We start from the raw sequence: 13,156 nt of genomic DNA, 5'->3' as shown, positions 1-13,156 counted from the left end.
CAAGGTCCCCGTGCTGGGAAAACAGGTTGTGCAGCCGTTTGAGCTAAGATTTTCAAGTTATACACATAATGAAAACCTATACTTTGTTTCGGTCGAGTTCCCCATTCAAATGCATGTAACAGTGAGAAACGCACTGTCTTGGCGAAAGAAAGCGTTTTTGTACAACTTCATATAAATAGCTGTAACTTTTGATAGAAGACTCAGAAACACATGTTTATGGCTTTATCTTATAGAACTCAAGGTCCCCGTGCTGGGAAAACAGGTTTTGCAGCTGTTTGAGCTAAGATTTTCAAGTTATACACATAATGAAAACCTATACTTTGTTTCGGTCGAGTTCCCCATTCAAATGCATGTAACAGTGAGAAACGCACTGTCTTGGCGAAATAAAGCGTTTTTGTACACCTTCATATAAATAGCTGTAACTTTTGATAGAAGACTCGGATACACATGTTTATGGCTTTATCTTATAGAACTCAAGGTCCCCGTGCTGGGAAAACAGGATTTGCAGCTGTTTGAGCTAAGATTTCCAAGTTATACACATAATGAAAACCTATACTTTGTTTCGGTCGAGTTCCCCATTCAAATGCATGTAACAGTGAGAAACGCACTGTCTTGGCGAAAGAAAGCGTTTTTGTACAACTTCATATAAATAGCTGTAACTTTTGATAGAAGACTCAGACAAACATGTTTATGGCTTTATCTTATAGAACTCAAGGTCCCCGTGCTGGGAAAACAGGTTGTGCAGCCGTTTGAGCTAAGATTTTCAAGTTATACACATAATGAAAACCTATACTTTGTTTCGGTCGAGTTCCCCATTCAAATGCATGTAACAGTGAGAAACGCACTGTCTTGGCGAAAGAAAGCGTTTTTGTACAACTTCATATAAATAGCTGTAACTTTTGATAGAAGACTCAGAAACACATGTTTATGGCTTTATCTTATAGAACTCAAGGTCCCCGTGCTGGGAAAACAGGTTTTGCAGCTGTTTGAGCTAAGATTTTCAAGTTATACACATAATGAAAACCTATACTTTGTTTCGGTCGAGTTCCCCATTCAAATGCATGTAACAGTGAGAAACGCACTGTCTTGGCGAAATAAAGCGTTTTTGTACACCTTCATATAAATAGCTGTAACTTTTGATAGAAGACTCGGATACACATGTTTATGGCTTTATCTTATAGAACTCAAGGTCCCCGTGCTGGGAAAACAGGATTTGCAGCTGTTTGAGCTAAGATTTCCAAGTTATACACATAATGAAAACCTATACTTTGTTTCGGTCGAGTTCCCCATTCAAATGCATGTAACAGTGAGAAACGCACTGTCTTGGCGAAAGAAAGCGTTTTTGTACAACTTCATATAAATAGCTGTAACTTTTGATAGAAGACTCAGACAAACATGTTTATGGCTTTATCTTATAGAACTCAAGGTCCCCGTGCTGGGAAAACAGGTTGTGCAGCCGTTTGAGCTAAGATTTTCAAGTTATACACATAATGAAAACCTATACTTTGTTTCGGTCGAGTTCCCCATTCAAATGCATGTAACAGTGAGAAACGCACTGTCTTGGCGAAAGAAAGCGTTTTTGTACAACTTCATATAAATAGCTGTAACTTTTGATAGAAGACTCAGAAACACATGTTTATGGCTTTATCTTATAGAACTCAAGGTCCCCGTGCTGGGAAAACAGGATTTGCAGCTGTTTGAGCTAAGATTTTCAAGTTATACACATAATGAAAACCTATACTTTGTTTCGGTCGAGTTCCCCATTCAAATGCATGTAACAGTGAGAAACGCACTGTCTTGGCGAAAGAAAGCGTTTTTGTACAACTTCATATAAATAGCTGTAACTTTTGATAGAAGACTCAGACAAACATGTTTATGGCTTTATCTTATAGAACTCAAGGTCCCCGTGCTGGGAAAACAGGATTTGCAGCTGTTTGAGCTAAGATTTTCAAGTTATACACATAATGAAAACCTATACTTTGTTTCGGTCGAGTTCCCCATTCAAATGCATGTAACAGTGAGAAACGCACTGTCTTGGCGAAATAAAGCGTTTTTGTACACCTTCATATAAATAGCTGTAACTTTTGATAGAAGACTCGGATACACATGTTTATGGCTTTATCTTATAGAACTCAAGGTCCCCGTGCTGGGAAAACAGGATTTGCAGCTGTTTGAGCTAAGATTTTCAAGTTATACACATAATGAAAACCTATACTTTGTTTCGGTCGAGTTCCCCATTCAAATGCATGTAACAGTGAGAAACGCACTGTCTTGGCGAAAGAAAGCGTTTTTGTACAACTTCATATAAATAGCTGTAACTTTTGATAGAAGACTCAGATACACATGTTTATGGCTTTATCTTATAGAACTCAAGGTCCCCGTGCTGGGAAAACAGGTTGTGCAGCTGTTTGAGCTAAGATTTCCAAGTTATACACATAATGAAAACCTATACTTTGTTTCGGTCGAGTTCCCCATTCAAATGCATGTAACAGTGAGAAACGCACTGTCTTGGCGAAATAAAGCGTTTTTGTACACCTTCATATAAATAGCTGTAACTTTTGATAGAAGACTCAGACAAACATGTTTATGGCTTTATCTTATAGAACTCAAGGTCCCCGTGCTGGAAAAACAGGATTTGCAGCTGTTTGAGCTAAGATTTCCAAGTTATACACATAATGAAAACCTATACTTTGTTTCGGTCGAGTTCCCCATTCAAATGCATGTAACAGTGAGAAACGCACTGTCTTGGCGAAAGAAAGCGTTTTTGTACAACTTCATATAAATAGCTGTAACTTTTGATAGAAGACTCAGAAACACATGTTTATGGCTTTATCTTATAGAACTCAAGGTCCCCGTGCTGGGCAAACAGGATTTGCAGCTGTTTGAGCTAAGATTTCCAAGTTATACACATAATGAAAACCTATACTTTGTTTCGGTCGAGTTCCCCATTCAAATGCATGTAACAGTGAGAAACGCACTGTCTTGGCGAAAGAAAGCGTTTTTGTACAACTTCATATAAATAGCTGTAACTTTTGATAGAAGACTCAGAAACACATGTTTATGGGTTTATCTTATAGAACTCAAGGTTCCCGTGCTGGGAAAACAGGATTTGCAGCTGTTTGAGCTAAGATTTCCAAGTTATACACATAATGAAAACCTATACTTTGTTTCGGTCGAGTTCCCCATTCAAATGCATGTAACAGTGAGAAACGCACTGTCTTGGCGAAATAAAGCGTTTTTGTACACCTTCATATAAATAGCTGTAACTTTTGATAGAAGACTCAGACAAACATGTTTATGGCTTTATCTTATAGAACTCAAGGTCCCCGTGCTGGGAAAACAGGATTTGCAGCTGTTTGAGCTAAGATTTTCAAGTTATACACATAATGAAAACCTATACTTTGTTTCGGTCGAGTTCCCCATTCAAATGCATGTAACAGTGAGAAACGCATTGTCTTGGCGAAAGAAAGCGTTTTTGTACAACTTCATATAAATAGCTGTAACTTTTGATAGAAGACTCGAATACACATGTTTATGGCTTTATCTTATAGAACTCAAGGTCCCCTTGCTGGGAAAACAGGATTTGCAGCTGTTTGAGCTAAGATTTTCAAGTTATACACATAATGAAAACCTATACTTTGTTTCGGTCGAGTTCCCCATTCAAATGCATGTAACAGTGAGAAACGCACTGTCTTGGCGAAAGAAAGCGTTTTTGTACAACTTCATATAAATAGCTGTAACTTTTGATAGAAGACTCAGACAAACATGTTTATGGCTTTATCTTATAGAACTCAAGGTCCCCGTGCTGGGAAAACAGGATTTGCAGCTGTTTGAGCTAAGATTTTCAAGTTAAACACATAATGAAAACCTATACTTTGTTTCGGGCGAGTTCCCCATTCAAATGCATGTAACAGTGAGAAACGCACTGTCTTGGCGAAAGAAAGCGTTTTTGTACAACTTCATATAAATAGCTGTAACTTTTGATAGAAGACTCGAATACACATGTTTATGGCTTTATCTTATAGAACTCAAGGTCCCCTTGCTGGGAAAACAGGATTTGCAGCTGTTTGAGCTAAGATTTTCAAGTTATACACATAATGAAAACCTATACTTTGTTTCGGTCGAGTTCCCCATTCAAATGCATGTAACAGTGAGAAACGCACTGTCTTGGCGAAAGAAAGCGTTTTTGTACAACTTCATATAAATAGCTGTAACTTTTGATAGAAGACTCAGATACACATGTTTATGGCTTTATCTTATAGAACTCAAGGTCCCCGTGCTGGGAAAACAGGTTGTGCAGCTGTTTGAGCTAAGATTTCCAAGTTATACACATAATGAAAACCTATACTTTGTTTCGGTCGAGTTCCCCATTCAAATGCATGTAACAGTGAGAAACGCACTGTCTTGGCGAAATAAAGCGTTTTTGTACACCTTCATATAAATAGCTGTAACTTTTGATAGAAGACTCAGACAAACATGTTTATGGCTTTATCTTATAGAACTCAAGGTCCCCGTGCTGGAAAAACAGGATTTGCAGCTGTTTGAGCTAAGATTTCCAAGTTATACACATAATGAAAACCTATACTTTGTTTCGGTCGAGTTCCCCATTCAAATGCATGTAACAGTGAGAAACGCACTGTCTTGGCGAAAGAAAGCGTTTTTGTACAACTTCATATAAATAGCTGTAACTTTTGATAGAAGACTCAGAAACACATGTTTATGGCTTTATCTTATAGAACTCAAGGTCCCCGTGCTGGGCAAACAGGATTTGCAGCTGTTTGAGCTAAGATTTCCAAGTTATACACATAATGAAAACCTATACTTTGTTTCGGTCGAGTTCCCCATTCAAATGCATGTAACAGTGAGAAACGCACTGTCTTGGCGAAAGAAAGCGTTTTTGTACAACTTCATATAAATAGCTGTAACTTTTGATAGAAGACTCAGAAACACATGTTTATGGGTTTATCTTATAGAACTCAAGGTTCCCGTGCTGGGAAAACAGGATTTGCAGCTGTTTGAGCTAAGATTTCCAAGTTATACACATAATGAAAACCTATACTTTGTTTCGGTCGAGTTCCCCATTCAAATGCATGTAACAGTGAGAAACGCACTGTCTTGGCGAAAGAAAGCGTTTTTGTACAACTTCATATAAATAGCTGTAACTTTTGATAGAAGACTCGAATACACATGTTTATGGCTTTATCTTATAGAACTCAAGGTCCCCTTGCTGGGAAAACAGGATTTGCAGCTGTTTGAGCTAAGATTTTCAAGTTATACACATAATGAAAACCTATACTTTGTTTCGGTCGAGTTCCCCATTCAAATGCATGTAACAGTGAGAAACGCACTGTCTTGGCGAAATAAAGCGTTTTTGTACACCTTCATATAAATAGCTGTAACTTTTGATAGAAGACTCGGATACACATGTTTATGGCTTTATCTTATAGAACTCAAGGTCCCCGTGCTGGGAAAACAGGATTTGCAGCTGTTTGAGCTAAGATTTTCAAGTTATACACATAATGAAAACCTATACTTTGTTTCGGTCGAGTTCCCCATTCAAATGCATGTAACAGTGAGAAACGCTCTGTCTTGGCGAAAGAAAGCGTTTTTGTACAACTTCATATAAATAGCTGTAACTTTTGATAGAAGACTCAGACAAACATGTTTATGGCTTTATCTTATAGAACTCAAGGTCCCCGTGCTGGGAAAACAGGTTGTGCAGCTGTTTGAGCTAAGATTTCCAAGTTATACACATAATGAAAACCTATACTTTGTTTCGGTCGAGTTCCCCATTCAAATGCATGTAACAGTGAGAAACGCACTGTCTTGGCGAAATAAAGCGTTTTTGTACAACTTCATATAAATAGCTGTAACTTTTGATAGAAGACTCAGAAACACATGTTTATGGCTTTATCTTATAGAACTCAAGGTCCCCGTGCTGGGAAAACAGGATTTGCAGCTGTTTGAGCTAAGATTTTCAAGTTATACACATAATGAAAACCTATACTTTGTTTCGGTCGAGTTCCCCATTCAAATGCATGTAACAGTGAGAAACGCACTGTCTTGGCGAAAGAAAGCGTTTTTGTACAACTTCATATAAATAGCTGTAACTTTTGATAGAAGACTCGAATACACATGTTTATGGCTTTATCTTATAGAACTCAAGGTCCCCTTGCTGGGAAAACAGGATTTGCAGCTGTTTGAGCTAAGATTTTCAAGTTATACACATAATGAAAACCTATACTTTGTTTCGGTCGAGTTCCCCATTCAAATGCATGTAACAGTGAGAAACGCACTGTCTTGGCGAAAGAAAGCGTTTTTGTACAACTTCATATAAATAGCTGTAACTTTTGATAGAAGACTCAGACAAACATGTTTATGGCTTGATCTTATAGAACTCAAGGTCCCCGTGCTGGGAAAACAGGATTTGCAGCTGTTTGAGCTAAGATTTTCAAGTTAAACACATAATGAAAACCTATACTTTGTTTCGGGCGAGTTCCCCATTCAAATGCATGTAACAGTGAGAAACGCACTGTCTTGGCGAAAGAAAGCGTTTTTGTACAACTTCATATAAATAGCTGTAACTTTTGATAGAAGACTCGAATACACATGTTTATGGCTTTATCTTATAGAACTCAAGGTCCCCTTGCTGGGAAAACAGGATTTGCAGCTGTTTGAGCTAAGATTTTCAAGTTATACACATAATGAAAACCTATACTTTGTTTCGGTCGAGTTCCCCATTCAAATGCATGTAACAGTGAGAAACGCACTGTCTTGGCGAAAGAAAGCGTTTTTGTACAACTTCATATAAATAGCTGTAACTTTTGATAGAAGACTCAGATACACATGTTTATGGCTTTATCTTATAGAACTCAAGGTCCCCGTGCTGGGAAAACAGGTTGTGCAGCTGTTTGAGCTAAGATTTCCAAGTTATACACATAATGAAAACCTATACTTTGTTTCGGTCGAGTTCCCCATTCAAATGCATGTAACAGTGAGAAACGCACTGTCTTGGCGAAATAAAGCGTTTTTGTACACCTTCATATAAATAGCTGTAACTTTTGATAGAAGACTCAGACAAACATGTTTATGGCTTTATCTTATAGAACTCAAGGTCCCCGTGCTGGAAAAACAGGATTTGCAGCTGTTTGAGCTAAGATTTCCAAGTTATACACATAATGAAAACCTATACTTTGTTTCGGTCGAGTTCCCCATTCAAATGCATGTAACAGTGAGAAACGCACTGTCTTGGCGAAAGAAAGCGTTTTTGTACAACTTCATATAAATAGCTGTAACTTTTGATAGAAGACTCAGAAACACATGTTTATGGCTTTATCTTATAGAACTCAAGGTCCCCGTGCTGGGCAAACAGGATTTGCAGCTGTTTGAGCTAAGATTTCCAAGTTATACACATAATGAAAACCTATACTTTGTTTCGGTCGAGTTCCCCATTCAAATGCATGTAACAGTGAGAAACGCACTGTCTTGGCGAAAGAAAGCGTTTTTGTACAACTTCATATAAATAGCTGTAACTTTTGATAGAAGACTCAGAAACACATGTTTATGGGTTTATCTTATAGAACTCAAGGTTCCCGTGCTGGGAAAACAGGATTTGCAGCTGTTTGAGCTAAGATTTCCAAGTTATACACATAATGAAAACCTATACTTTGTTTCGGTCGAGTTCCCCATTCAAATGCATGTAACAGTGAGAAACGCACTGTCTTGGCGAAAGAAAGCGTTTTTGTACAACTTCATATAAATAGCTGTAACTTTTGATAGAAGACTCGAATACACATGTTTATGGCTTTATCTTATAGAACTCAAGGTCCCCTTGCTGGGAAAACAGGATTTGCAGCTGTTTGAGCTAAGATTTTCAAGTTATACACATAATGAAAACCTATACTTTGTTTCGGTCGAGTTCCCCATTCAAATGCATGTAACAGTGAGAAACGCACTGTCTTGGCGAAATAAAGCGTTTTTGTACACCTTCATATAAATAGCTGTAACTTTTGATAGAAGACTCGGATACACATGTTTATGGCTTTATCTTATAGAACTCAAGGTCCCCGTGCTGGGAAAACAGGATTTGCAGCTGTTTGAGCTAAGATTTTCAAGTTATACACATAATGAAAACCTATACTTTGTTTCGGTCGAGTTCCCCATTCAAATGCATGTAACAGTGAGAAACGCTCTGTCTTGGCGAAAGAAAGCGTTTTTGTACAACTTCATATAAATAGCTGTAACTTTTGATAGAAGACTCAGACAAACATGTTTATGGCTTTATCTTATAGAACTCAAGGTCCCCGTGCTGGGAAAACAGGTTGTGCAGCTGTTTGAGCTAAGATTTCCAAGTTATACACATAATGAAAACCTATACTTTGTTTCGGTCGAGTTCCCCATTCAAATGCATGTAACAGTGAGAAACGCACTGTCTTGGCGAAATAAAGCGTTTTTGTACAACTTCATATAAATAGCTGTAACTTTTGATAGAAGACTCAGAAACACATGTTTATGGCTTTATCTTATAGAACTCAAGGTCCCCGTGCTGGGAAAACAGGATTTGCAGCTGTTTGAGCTAAGATTTTCAAGTTATACACATAATGAAAACCTATACTTTGTTTCGGTCGAGTTCCCCATTCAAATGCATGTAACAGTGAGAAACGCACTGTCTTGGCGAAAGAAAGCGTTTTTGTACAACTTCATATAAATAGCTGTAACTTTTGATAGAAGACTCGAATACACATGTTTATGGCTTTATCTTATAGAACTCAAGGTCCCCTTGCTGGGAAAACAGGATTTGCAGCTGTTTGAGCTAAGATTTTCAAGTTATACACATAATGAAAACCTATACTTTGTTTCGGTCGAGTTCCCCATTCAAATGCATGTAACAGTGAGAAACGCACTGTCTTGGCGAAAGAAAGCGTTTTTGTACAACTTCATATAAATAGCTGTAACTTTTGATAGAAGACTCAGACAAACATGTTTATGGCTTTATCTTATAGAACTCAAGGTCCCCGTGCTGGGAAAACAGGATTTGCAGCTGTTTGAGCTAAGATTTTCAAGTTATACACATAATGAAAACCTATACTTTGTTTCGGTCGAGTTCCCCATTCAAATGCATGTAACAGTGAGAAACGCACTGTCTTGGCGAAATAAAGCGTTTTTGTACACCTTCATATAAATAGCTGTAACTTTTGATAGAAGACTCGGATACACATGTTTATGGCTTTATCTTATAGAACTCAAGGTCCCCGTGCTGGGAAAACAGGATTTGCAGCTGTTTGAGCTAAGATTTTCAAGTTATACACATAATGAAAACCTATACTTTGTTTCGGTCGAGTTCCCCATTCAAATGCATGTAACAGTGAGAAACACACTGTCTTGGCGAAATAAAGCGTTTTTGTACAACTTCATATAAATAGCTGTAACTTTTGATAGAAGACTCGGATACACATGTTTATGGCTTTATCTTATAGAACTCAAGGTCCCCGTGCTGGGAAAACAGGATTTGCAGCTGTTTGAGCTAAGATTTTCAAGTTATACACATAATGAAAACCTATACTTTATTTCGGTCGAGTTCCCCATTCAAATGCATGTAACAGTGAGAAACGCACTGTCTTGGCGAAAGAAAGCGTTTTTGTACAACTTCATATAAATAGCTGTAACTTTTGATAGAAGACTCAGACAAACATGTTTATGGCTTTATCTTATAGAACTCAAGGTCCCCGTGCTGGGAAAACAGGATTTGCAGCTGTTTGAGCTAAGATTTTCAAGTTATACACATAATGAAAACCTATACTTTGTTTCGGTCGAGTTCCCCATTCAAATGCATGTAACAGTGAGAAACGCACTGTCTTGGCGAAAGAAAGCGTTTTTGTACAACTTCATATAAATAGCTGTAACTTTTGATAGAAGACTCGAATACACATGTTTATGGCTTTATCTTATAGAACTCAAGGTCCCCTTGCTGGGAAAACAGGATTTGCAGCTGTTTGAGCTAAGATTTTCAAGTTATACACATAATGAAAACCTATACTTTGTTTCGGTCGAGTTCCCCATTCAAATGCATGTAACAGTGAGAAACGCACTGTCTTGGCGAAAGAAAGCGTTTTTGTACAACTTCATATAAATAGCTGTAACTTTTGATAGAAGACTCAGACAAACATGTTTATGGCTTTATCTTATAGAACTCAAGGTCCCCGTGCTGGGAAAACAGGATTTGCAGCTGTTTGAGCTAAGATTTTCAAGTTATACACATAATGAAAACCTATACTTTGTTTCGGTCGAGTTCCCCATTCAAATGCATGTAACAGTGAGAAACGCACTGTCTTGGCGAAATAAAGCGTTTTTGTACACCTTCATATAAATAGCTGTAACTTTTGATAGAAGACTCGGATACACATGTTTATGGCTTTATCTTATAGAACTCAAGGTCCCCGTGCTGGGAAAACAGGATTTGCAGCTGTTTGAGCTAAGATTTTCAAGTTATACACATAATGAAAACCTATACTTTGTTTCGGTCGAGTTCCCCATTCAAATGCATGTAACAGTGAGAAACGCACTGTCTTGGCGAAAGAAAGCGTTTTTGTACAACTTCATATAAATAGCTGTAACTTTTGATAGAAGACTCGAATACACATGTTTATGGCTTTATCTTATAGAACTCAAGGTCCCCTTGCTGGGAAAACAGGATTTGCAGCTGTTTGAGCTAAGATTTTCAAGTTATACACATAATGAAAACCTATACTTTGTTTCGGTCGAGTTCCCCATTCAAATGCATGTAACAGTGAGAAACGCACTGTCTTGGCGAAAGAAAGCGTTTTTGTACAACTTCATATAAATAGCTGTAACTTTTGATAGAAGACTCAGACAAACATGTTTATGGCTTTATCTTATAGAACTCAAGGTCCCCGTGCTGGGAAAACAGGATTTGCAGCTGTTTGAGCTAAGATTTTCAAGTTATACACATAATGAAAACCTATACTTTGTTTCGGTCGAGTTCCCCATTCAAATGCATGTAACAGTGAGAAACGCACTGTCTTGGCGAAATAAAGCGTTTTTGTACACCTTCATATAAATAGCTGTAACTTTTGATAGAAGACTCGGATACACATGTTTATGGCTTTATCTTATAGAACTCAAGGTCCCCGTGCTTGGGAAAACAGGATTTGCAGCTGTTTGAGCTAAGATTTTCAAGTTATACACATAATGAAAACCTATACTTTGTTTCGGTCGAGTTCCCCATTCAAATGCATGTAACAGTGAGAAACACACTGTCTTGGCGAAATAAAGCGTTTTTGTACAACTTCATATAAATAGCTGTAACTTTTGATAGAAGACTCGGATACACATGTTTATGGCTTTATCTTATAGAACTCAAGGTCCCCGTGCTGGGAAAACAGGATTTGCAGCTGTTTGAGCTAAGATTTTCAAGTTATACACATAATGAAAACCTATACTTTATTTCGGTCGAGTTCCCCATTCAAATGCATGTAACAGTGAGAAACGCACTGTCTTGGCGAAAGAAAGCGTTTTTGTACAACTTCATATAAATAGCTGTAACTTTTGATAGAAGACTCAGACAAACATGTTTATGGCTTTATCTTATAGAACTCAAGGTCCCCGTGCTGGGAAAACAGGATTTGCAGCTGTTTGAGCTAAGATTTTCAAGTTAAACACATAATGAAAACCTATACTTTGTTTCGGGCGAGTTCCCCATTCAAATGCATGTAACAGTGAGAAACGCACTGTCTTGGCGAAAGAAAGCGTTTTTGTACAACTTCATATAAATAGCTGTAACTTTTGATAGAAGACTCGAATACACATGTTTATGGCTTTATCTTATAGAACTCAAGGTCCCCTTGCTGGGAAAACAGGATTTGCAGCTGTTTGAGCTAAGATTTTCAAGTTAAACACATAATGAAAACCTATACTTTGTTTCGGGCGAGTTCCCCATTCAAATGCATGTAACAGTGAGAAACGCACTGTCTTGGCGAAAGAAAGCGTTTTTGTACAACTTCATATAAATAGCTGTAACTTTTGATAGAAGACTCAGACAAACATGTTTATGGCTTTATCTTATAGAACTCAAGGTCCCCGTGCTGGGAAAACAGGATTTGCAGCTGTTTGAGCTAAGATTTTCAAGTTAAACACATAATGAAAACCTATACTTTGTTTCGGGCGAGTTCCCCATTCAAATGCATGTAACAGTGAGAAACGCACTGTCTTGGCGAAAGAAAGCGTTTTTGTACAACTTCATATAAATAGCTGTAACTTTTGATAGAAGACTCAGACAAACATGTTTATGGCTTTATCTTATAGAACTCAAGGTCCCCGTGCTGGGAAAACAGGATTTGCAGCTGTTTGAGCTAAGATTTTCAAGTTAAACACATAATGAAAACCTATACTTTGTTTCGGGCGAGTTCCCCATTCAAATGCATGTAACAGTGAGAAACGCACTGTCTTGGCGAAAGAAAGCGTTTTTGTACAACTTCATATAAATAGCTGTAACTTTTGATAGAAGACTCAGACAAACATGTTTATGGCTTTATCTTATAGAACTCAAGGTCCCCGTGCTGGGAAAACAGGATTTGCAGCTGTTTGAGCTAAGATTTTCAAGTTATACACATAATGAAAACCTATACTTTGTTTCGGTCGAGTTCCCCATTCAAATGCATGTAACAGTGAGAAACACACTGTCTTGGCGAAAGAAAGCGTTTTTGTACAACTTCATATAAATAGCTGTAACTTTTGATAGAGGACTCAGACAAACATGTTTATGGCTTTATCTTATAGAACTCAAGGTCCCCGTGCTGGGAATACAGGATTTGCAGCTGAAACAAAGTATAGGTTTTCATTATGTGTATAACTTGAAAATCTTAGCTCAAACAGCTGCAAATCCTGTTTTCCCAGCAAGGGGACCTTGAGTTCTATAAGATAAAGCCATAAACATGTGTATTCGAGTCTTCTATCAAAAGTTACAGCTATTTATATGAAGTTGTACAAAAACGCTTTCTTTCGCCAAGACAGTGCGTTTCTCACTGTTACATGCATTTGAATGGGGAACTCGACCGAAACAAAGTATAGGTTTTCATTATGTGTATAACTTGAAAATCTTAGCTCAAACAGCTGCAAATCCTGTTTTCCCAGCAAGGGG

This window comes from Aulonocara stuartgranti (genome assembly GCF_965226115.1).
Source record: "Aulonocara stuartgranti genome assembly, chromosome: 6".
Lineage (NCBI taxonomy): Eukaryota > Metazoa > Chordata > Actinopteri > Cichliformes > Cichlidae > Aulonocara > Aulonocara stuartgranti.
The sequence above is the reverse complement of the archived record's forward strand: the minus strand, read 5'-3'. Positions refer to the sequence as shown.